General features: G+C 40.1%; 1 protein-coding gene across 39 annotated transcripts in view; it reads right to left on the bottom strand.

Annotated features, from left to right (window-relative positions):
- JAKMIP3 (Janus kinase and microtubule interacting protein 3) overlaps positions 1-8369 on the bottom strand; it is a 91061-nt gene extending 82692 nt beyond the window's left edge. For 25 of the 39 annotated variants that reach the window (XM_041127304.1, XM_041127302.1, XM_030029901.2 and 22 more), the window contains exons 1-2: positions 8174-8368; positions 7843-7948 (exon numbers count right to left, since the gene is read on the bottom strand). The gene's annotated coding sequence lies outside the window, so the exon portion shown is untranslated. Of the gene's footprint in view, positions 1-7842; positions 7949-8173 lie in introns of all 39 variants that reach the window. The other 14 variants (XM_041127305.1, XM_041127296.1, XM_041127295.1 and 11 more) reach the window with 3 other exon arrangements.
- Between the last annotated feature and the right edge of the window lie 1745 nt (positions 8370-10114).

Below are 10114 nucleotides of genomic sequence, written 5' to 3' on the forward strand. Positions count from 1 at the left end.
CAAAGGTGCATCTGTTGTTTAAACAAATCCTTGCATCTTTTGCTCCCCATCTTTCACTCATGATTTGGAGATTTACATGTACATCTATTTCTACGTAGACATTCCTTCTCAGTAAGTACACCTACTCCTGAGCTGACTAGAACTACTTGATACCACTGTTTGTTGATTGACATGGAAATATAAGCAGAAGAAAAATATTCATGCCTGTATAATATTCTTCAGCATCAAATGCAGTTGTTGAGTGACTTATTTTTAAATGACAGTAACAAAGTTTTTAGCAAAGCACCTATTTTTCTTTAGTTTCACATGTTTATTCATAACACTGAGTTAATAAGCAACTTTTTCCTCCTCACATAACTGTTATGCTCTTACAGTAAAATACATCCAATCATTTCTGAAAGCATCAGGGAGATGGAAAGCAGTTACTATGTTGAGATGGACAACTAAACTGGGCCTGTTACTGATGCCCAGCCCCTTGCCAACACCAATAAATAGGCCAATGCCTATGAATAAGCACCTTGCTTGTTGGGAGCCGTTTCAGATTTTCCAAAAGCATGCAGTGCTGGTTTAAGTCTGCTCCTGTTGACTATCTTGTCTCTCCAGCCTCTAGCTTTAGCTGATGGAAGAAATTTCTTACACCTTTTTCTTCCACATGAACTCGGTACACACAGAAAATGCCCAACTTCTTATCTAGGAAAGGGAATGCATCTTGGGCCATGAAGATCATTTGCTCTCCACTCCTGATGTTCCTCATGAGAGGTTGCTAGAGATACTAGAGAGCAAATACAAACCATGCTGTAAGGCCAGCCCCTGCCCCCAAGGCCTACTTCATTTCCTTGCCATACACGCTTCTCTCTAGTGCCAGATATAAATGGTCATAACAAAGTGAAAACAGAAAAAAAGTTTAACACCTATAGTTTCCTTCTCCCTAGCAAAATCCAGACTTTGCATTGAGATTACAGAGTCTCAGCTCTCCTAGGCTGTCAATGGCATAGGCTGTACCCGAAGAAGACATCAGCCCAGCACAAACTACCTGCACCCGCATTGACCGGTGCACCTCGTATGGCATTATCTCATTCTGCCATCCCCAATGCGCTCCTGGGGCTTTCACACAGTAAAGCAGCATTCACAGCATAGACCATTAACAGAAAGGCAATGGGGATTCCCCAACCTCAGCTTAAGTTTTGGGAAAAAAAAAAAAACAAAACCTCACGCTGTATTTCTCATAATGGTATGTATTTTGCAAGTAAAGGAGGGGAAAAAAAAGTTTTACGCCAAGAGCTTTTCCCCAAATTTTTACAAGTCCTTTACCAAGCCTCACATTACACAGCAGCAGAGCTCACTCCGGCTGCCTGCAGGTGTTCTGAGGGCTTTATTCATCTTCCTGCTCTCCTGTGGGTTTGGATGTGCCATCTCTGTCAATACCAAATTGATTTTGGCCATCTACTGCAATCCTGCTGGTTACCAGGCACTTCTGAAGAAAGTTATTTCTCACACTTCTCTATTTCAGATTTTCCCTTTGAACAAAGAAAATAATAATAATTAAAAAAAAAACCCCAACCAAAAATTCACCCTAACAAACTTTGAGGGAAAAAGAGTATAGTTGCATTTTTCTGCTCCTGCTCTTGATGATGAGTCTGACACTCAAACTCAGTTACTCTCCCCATCCTCTGTGCTGTCTGCTTTGCCTGCCTCGGCCAGTCCAGACATCCTTACCCACCGCTTACTTCATGTGGAACAACACCAGGAGGGTATCAAGCGTTCCTCTCCTTTCCACTCCTCTTCAAATCTGTGATCTATCCCATTTTCTGGGTTGCTTGCTTCTTCACTATGTTTTTGCTTGATTTGTGACTATAAAACCTTACTAGGCCAAAACCATAAGCCAGCTTTAAGTGACACACAGATATTTCAGTAACAGGGGAAGAAGAAAAAAAAAACCCAAACAAACCACCAAACCCCAAACTAAGAAAGCAACAAAATTACCTCTGTTTAGAAAGAGCTGCCTGACAGAACTCCCTCAGACACCCCTGCTAGGCTCTGCCTAAAACCAGGTCAGCACTTCTCAGCCTGCTGGGCTAATTGACAGTGTAATGAGGGACACCTGTGAGCAAACAACTAGTTTTTTAACTCCTGCAAAGCTTGTATGTATCCTAAGGGAAGTAAAACATAATGACATTTCCCTTCCACTACAAGCTTGCAATCCAGCAAAGTCCAAAGCTTTGGCAGTGATGGTTTTGTCCCTATAAATCACATAAACTGGTATCAACAATACGGGGAATTGAAATTTCCACATGTGCAAATCCAGGAACCAGCCACGTGTTCAGGAAAGCTTGGGAAAAGTACAGAAAACTAAACCAAAATACCTTCCTTTGTTTCAAACACTTGTTTTGATTTTTCTTTAACTGTGCTGCTGAATGTTGCCATCTGTGATCTCAGGTGACAAAAATCAGCCTTTACTATACTTTTTAAAGTGAACTAGTCTTTCTCAATGCCTAACCCATGGTTATTTGAGCTGTTCAACAATGAATACCAAATGAATTTACAGTCTATATTATGGAGCAGGAAAAAAATAAGCTGGGAGGTGAAAAAGACAGAAGCAGAATAGCCCAGTGTCTGACAGGGTAGTAAGTGCAGCTAGCCTCTCCCTGCCACCTTCACAATCTCTGTGGGCAAACCCAAACAGCACCTGATAATGCCTTGCATAAAATACTGAGAAAAAAGAAGACACAAGTAAAAGGTGAAAGTGTCAAACCGTATAATTAATCCTTCTGCAAGCAACGTAAATAATATATCATTCACCCTGGCGTGACAAGACTGCCTTAGCCCTCCAGGTCCAGAACCTGCAGGCACCCATGGGAGCGCAGGGAAGTCTCCCGCTGCTCCCAGCAGCGCTCTGAGTTACAGCCATTGTGAGCCAACATCTTTGTGGAAATAGCACGTTTGTTTACAAAAACAAAATCCATAGTGCTTCCTTCAAGGACAACTGGTAAAATAGATAGCTTATGCAGTAAAAAGTTGTGATCCACCAGTAAAGTAAATTTTTAAGTAGCCATTCAAAACACTAAAAATCCTGAAAGTGCTTTGATTGGAGAGAAAAGCCTTTTAACAATGGCAAGCATTATCTGAGATAAAATGGATTAATATTGGCCATTAATTCAGTGTATTTTCCATTTACTTATTATTACTACAGATCAAGCTAATAAATTTTCCTTTAAGACCCTCGCATTTTTACTTTACTAACTTCATGCACATATTTCCTTTGTCTGTAGCGTCCTCTGACTTTGCTTTGAATGCAAACTAGAGATCTTCAAACTTCCAGTGATCATCACACAAGTCACAGCAGCAAGACCTGACTCACTCTCACATAACATTTACTGTCAGCAAGCTTCAACGTGCTCAGTGTATTACCCCCATTTTCCAGACAGGGAAAGGCTTTGTGGAAAGTGGGTGGAAGAGCTGAGCAATAAGTGCAGTCGCCTGCGCTCCCAGCACCTGCATGTTCGCAGCCACGTACTCCGTGTTCTGAACCATACATATAATTGGCCTTCCCATCCAGCATTTCCCAAGGGATACTGTCAGGACAATCCAGCCTTACCTAGCATGCAAGAAGTAATGATGATATTAGACAATAATGAAATAATGCATTGTGATTAATCATTTTATTTTGCTAACAACACAAGCAACATGTAAAGATAAAAATGCCAACAAGCGTCTCATAAATCACTATGGATATTTACTGCTATGCACCAAATACTTGGTACTTGCTAGCTCCTGTCTTTGAACCAGGGCAAAATTCAGATATCACATTGCGGTACACAAACCTCTGCAATTCTCCAAAGTGACAAAGGCTGTGGGTATAACTTACTGTCTACTTCAACGTACAAACATGACCACATCGACTACATTTAGGGAATGGTTTTTTCCTATTTATGTGAAAATCTGAAACTTAGCCTTTGAGGTAAAGAAAAATCTGTGCTTTGGATGGTTATATTAGATTTCTACTATGCCTTCAAGTTTCTCATTAATTTTCTTTGCCAATATTTCTTTTCAGATAGAGTAAGAAAATACCACATACAAGAATGAACCCTGTATCTATAAAAGGCCAACATTATGGAACATTTTGATGGAACTTCAAAATCTAGTGTTATCCTGTGGTGTGAGCACCAGTTACTGGTTGGAAAACGCCTTCGGATTTAGTTTTATCCAAAAGGAATCCAGGTTGTGGATGCTGAGACCATACCATCATGCAAACCAAAGTGCAAATGGGTATCTTCAAGAGATTTGCTTTAAAAGCACTGGCCTCATCCAAACTAGACACATTCTTATTATAAACCATGGCTCGAATTCATTTGTTATGGAGGCAGCTAGAAAAGTAGTCTAATATCAAATGATTCAAATCATTATTTCAGTATAGAATTAGTTAAAATCCAAAATGTAGCAAAAGCTTTACAGGAGGGCCATGGGAATGTTAGTGTAAGAGTCCCACTAGAAGTTAGTGCAAATCAGTAAATCTTCAGACACTTTAGATGTTTCACAAAGTTCTCCCTCCGGGCATATCCTGAGTCCCTGGAGTCAGTAAGATTTCTGACATTGGCTTGGTGGCATCGGAATCAGGCCTTTTGTGTGCAATTTCTTTTTAAATTAAACACGATTAATACAGTTTGTTTCAGATTTACATCCCAATAAAATATAGTATGTACCATCTGGAGTTCATTAATGCTGTCCTTTACCTATGGGACGTGCCAGGGGACACATCTATTATGCAACTAAGGGTCATGCAAGACAAAACAGAGCAGTCAGAAGAAAGATGAGAAGTCTTTTTGGTATTAAAAGCCCAAGTTGAATCAATTACATCTATACTGATTTTCAAAGGGTTGATATAGACGAATCAGGATTGCCACAGACTGATGGCCACTCTGAACAGCATCTGACACCACAGCAATCTTCCACAGCTAACAGTTTGCTCCGCAATCAATACCAAGCTACTTCCAGTGGAATAAATTCTGGCTATGAACTACGACAAAATCAGTCTCATGCAATATCCAACATCATTTAGGCAGCAGCTTTCCAGACCAGATGCAGGTTTCAGTTAGTCCTGGGACATCTCATCCCAGTTAGTCTGGGAAAGCTCAGGCAGCATCGTCCTCCTTCAAAACCCAGACCCGCAACCAGCTTCACCAAGCAGCCAGGCCTCCCAGCTGCGTTATGAAATGGCAACTGAGCCTGAAACCAACCACAGAACCCAGAAACATTAGTTAAAAGGATAGAAAATACACTCTGCACCTTAAACTGACTCTTCTTTTCACCCGAGCTCCATGAAAAATAAGGTCCCTGTTTGCACGCGACCTTGTCAAGGTCAAATGACCGTGGCACCAGTGGAATAGCTTGAAAAAGCAGCACAACAGGTTATTTATTGGGCTTAAAGAAAGACAACACTCCACACCCTGCCGCTTGCGTGTGTGTTTGAGGAAACAAATTTTGTCCTCCAGACATTTTCTCAAGCCTTTCCGAACTATTTCTCCTCAGACACTGCCTCTGCTTTTATGGAGTACAAAAGGGAGGGTCATGCTGGAGAATATAGGAAGCTACATCGATTAAATTTATTGAACCTACATCTTGATTCTGTATCATCAGTGAATAACAAATCCCTAATCACGTGTTCCTGGAAATAACAATTTGTGGATTTGCATAGAACTGAAGAGTTTTTTAAAAACTTACAAGGATGTCATTCTCCATTAGAACAATTTCTACAGAACTATATTAAATTCCTGAGACCTTTTGGGGTTTTAGGTCTATTTGACTACAGAGCACTTGGCTGTAAAGTGCCAAAGGAAAATCAACGAATACCTTTCTAGGTTAGATGCCTCGTAGAAATTGCTTAGTATTTTGCCACCAGTAATAGCCAACACTTGATGTTCTAGGGACAAGTAAGCTCCCCTTTTCCTTCACATGCAGATAAATGCTACTAGTCAGTTGTGGTCAAATAAAGATAGGATTACATGAATGATTTAATTTGGAACTCTGAAGTATTGGCTAATATTTGGCTGTTTTTACCATAACATATATTGGTACAAATGCTGTTATCTGTCTCAAAATTACTCAGTCCTGTTAGTGTCTCACAACCAGAGTAGTTGGATGGAATAGCTTTGTGTTCAAATCCTACATCCCAGTCAATTGGTTTGTGTAAAATTTTTAGAACCTTCTTTTTTTTTTATTGTATTTTTCCATTTAAACTGAAACTCTGCTGTTGATTATACATGAAGAGCTACACTGCAGAAGGTGATAAACTTAGATGTTTTAAAGGAAAGTGTTAAAAAAGATCATTATTTAAAGGCCTTCACTTGTTAACATTCATTTGCTGACACTATTTTGAATTTGAGCCATCCACAATAAAAGGTAATATTTTAGAGATGAATTTTGGAAAAAAAAAAAGTGAAACAAGGTTTTATTCTTCATATAAATTGACAGTGCACTTGGAAACTTTCTGAAACTTTACCAAGTAGGAGGTGTTGACAACTGTCACTTTCAGAGCATATAATAAGGGAAAGATTTATAGGCACACGGTTCCATAAATATATTCAACACTAGTATTTTTCAAGACAACCAATGGGCCTTAAGTACATTCTTAAAAGTCATCTTAAAATGGGGTGCTATTTCTTCCATCAGGGCCTAGTGACAAATGCAACTTCCTCTAGTCAAGGCTTTCTTGTAGCCCCATACCGGTGACATTTGCCTTTTAATTCACCACTACAAAAGCTAAACTTTCTACCAGCCTCATATTTCCAGGTGAAGAACAAGCAGTTACTAGTCAGAAAGCTGACAAGAGCCAAAACAAAATAGACAGAAAGTCCACTGCAAAAGTAAAGTGTTCAGACAGCCCCTACACCAAACTTTCCATTTCTAAGCATACTTTAAGCACCTACCATGTACTTAAACATACAGAGAAGAGCAGAAGCGTCGAACAGGTGGTAGGTTAGGAATGCTCTATGTCAGCTGAGAGCTGTGAGCCTAGACTGACAGCAGCGAATGTCTCCTGACAGTAAATTATTATTTTATACTACACACATTTCTCTGGAAGTATCATGATGTGAGAAATAACAGACAAAAGTCAATCTGACTCGAATGTATTTGTTTTCTAATTTCTGTCTGCATTTTAAACAGTGTCAGTAGAGGCACAGCCACATCAACTGAAAGGAAAAGAAATCTTGATGAGAGAAATGACATTTAAAACCACCAAGGGAGCAAGCAGCTGGAAAAATATGAACTTTCTTTTTTTTAATCTAACAGGTTAAACAGCACAGAATAGGAAGCAGTTCTCAAGATACACAGTATATGCACTGGAGTTCAGAAAATAGGAAATGTCCAAATCAGTTACTCAGTGAGCACAGTAACCAGATTACTTTGTTACAGTAATTCATCATAACTTATATTACTCTGAAACACCAACATTTACAGCTGCAGTGGAGATTTATCAACAATTACAGGCCCTGACATTTCAACTCAATCACATATGACGGAGACTCTATGAAGATCCTGACGAATAAATGGAGCAGGAAGGTGCAGCCTGCTTAACCAATGAAAGGCAGAGACATTATCTTCGATGGGCTTGCTCGCATCCTAAAGCAAAGCGGTTGCAAATTGGAGCTATGTTTATTAACCACACCAAAGAGAAACTAGGTATTAAGGGGGAAAAAAAATCCCAAACAGAATCAAAACAGGACATTTGAAAATGGATTATACAAAGCCTTTAGGTAGCAGATGATTCATGTGTAACATAGATATATATATATAGCACACATTATGTAAATATTTATATATGCATAAACATGTATAGGAACTAACCTCACAGGCATGCTCCGTCATGATGCACACTGCTTGTCTGCTTTACCTGAGGATAGTACCATTCCTTGTATGCAGTGCACTTCATTTTAAAACCTGTAGGCTGTTCCTAGCAGACAGATTTAAAAGGATTTTTACGATTCACACTGCAAAAGGCTAAAAAAAAAAAAATCCATCCCTGCTGCATAAGATTATATTTTCCATCTCTATCCTCTGAATAGTGGAATCAGATGAGAAATGATTCATAAATCAGTCCAGGGAAGCATTTAGAGGACAGAGAAGAAAAAAAAAAAAGAAAAAAAAAAAAATCAACCATACAGTAAAATCTGCTCACCATGTACACACCCCCAAAGTGAAGAATCAGACCAGCCTAACTGAGGAGAAGCTAAAGATGAATTTCACAAGAAGGCTGCAGTTGCTGGGTGATGCACTGTAAATCCTGCTCCCTCCGGGGAGAATGATCTCATTGCGAAGATCCAGCAGCCGCCCCTCAGCCATTGCAGTGTCACTGCAGCTTGCAGCTGAGTGCAGGCACGTCATCACACGAGCTCCCTGAAAACTGAAAGCCCTCCCTTTCAGAAATCTAAGTCAAGCATGCTGGTATAAAACCAGCTCACCTCCAACGCAGACTGAGGTCCCCTTGTACCTGGATGCTGCTAGAAGGACTTGCATTTTCAGCTTAATTATTAAGCCAAAGATTTGCATCCAGCACGGACTGAATCTGAACAGAACTCCACCTGAAGCAGGGGCTAAATTACTGAATAGGGCAGAGAAGATTTGAAGGATATTTGGATTTAAAAATAGCTAGCAGCCTTTGCACTCGCTCCTAGCAAAGGAGATGGAACCAAGTTATATGGAAAACCTTACACGTGTAAGTGCAGGGCCAGGCATTGGAGCTTATCTCTTATAGGGTTGTCATTACAGAATAACCCCGTGCTCTGAAAGTACGTGGAAATGGTAATATGGTGGAAAAAAGGTAGGTGTCTTTACAAACTCCTGTAAGGTATGATTTGGGAATTAAAGCATTGCAGATATGAAAAGCATGTCTTTAACCCCTAGCTTGCTGTCTCTCACTACTTTTCATAACTGAAAAGGTATTAATTTTCAATATTCATACTCACTACACTGAAAATTCCCCTTTACAGCAGAACTGAATAACAAATACAGATGAAATTAATGTATTTGGTTACAAGATACTTATAACAGCCCCACACTGCAAAATTATTTAGAAGTAAAGAGGATATGGGGCCTATTTATTTGTTTTTCATATCTTCCTGACAGTGAAGACTGGGAACCATTCCCAGTGAATGTCAGTGAACTGCTGACAGTCATGACAGAGTGATCTGAGCACAGGACTGGAAAGCAGAAACCTACCCTGAAGCATGTTCTCAGTTTTTAGAAAGGAAGGTGTGGGGGTTTTTTTCCCCTTAAACAATACCTAAATATCTGGAATGTTCCATTTAAAAAACTGGTTCTCCCCGAGTCCAAAGCCCCTGACTGTGCAGCACCTGAGTGCAAAGCCAAGGAACATGTGCGACTTCTAACCAGATTCCTAGAAGTCTGTTCCTATTTTTGTGGTTAACCACCGCTGTATTTCTCATGCCCTCTCTCCCTGCTCTGCAGTTTAACTACCCTTTGACAAAAGGACATGTAGTGGCACTTTAAGAAAACCGTTAGAACAAAATTTCTATTTACTTCATAGAAACCCCTAGAAAGACAAAAATATGACAAAATTTCTAGTGATAGGAAGCTGCAAGAACAGAATCTCTTTGGGTTTTTGCTATCAAAGTCATAGGCTCAAAATTTTCCTTTTTTCTGTCCATCCATACTGTGCTGCATGGTGTGAAACCATAGTATTACTCACAGACACAGACTCCTCATTTACAGGGGTGGTTTTTCCTAAGCACCAGTTCTGGCTGCTTATCTGAAATTTTCTGCCTCTTTGGCATCCCAATGAAGTCAGTAAGGCTCTGTGGGAATACAACGCCAGTCTGCAGGATTAGTGTCTCAATCTACAAACATAGAGCTACTGAATTTGGCGTCAAACACACGCAAAGGTGCACTACCAACTCCCAGAAATCTCCGTCTTCAGCTTTGACAAAAGCTCAGCACTTTCTTGCTTCTTTATTGAGCAAACACTTTTTAAAATTAGATCATCTGGCTACAGCTCAGCCCACGCCATGATGAGCAGACCACCAAATCCCACACGCTGCAGCCTGTTCCCCAGTTTCACCCAGGAACCATCTCCCTCATGACACAAGGATTGGCTGTGGCG

The sequence above is a fragment of the Aquila chrysaetos genome, chromosome 11 (genome assembly GCF_900496995.4).
Source record: "Aquila chrysaetos chrysaetos chromosome 11, bAquChr1.4, whole genome shotgun sequence".
Taxonomy (NCBI): domain Eukaryota; kingdom Metazoa; phylum Chordata; class Aves; order Accipitriformes; family Accipitridae; genus Aquila; species Aquila chrysaetos.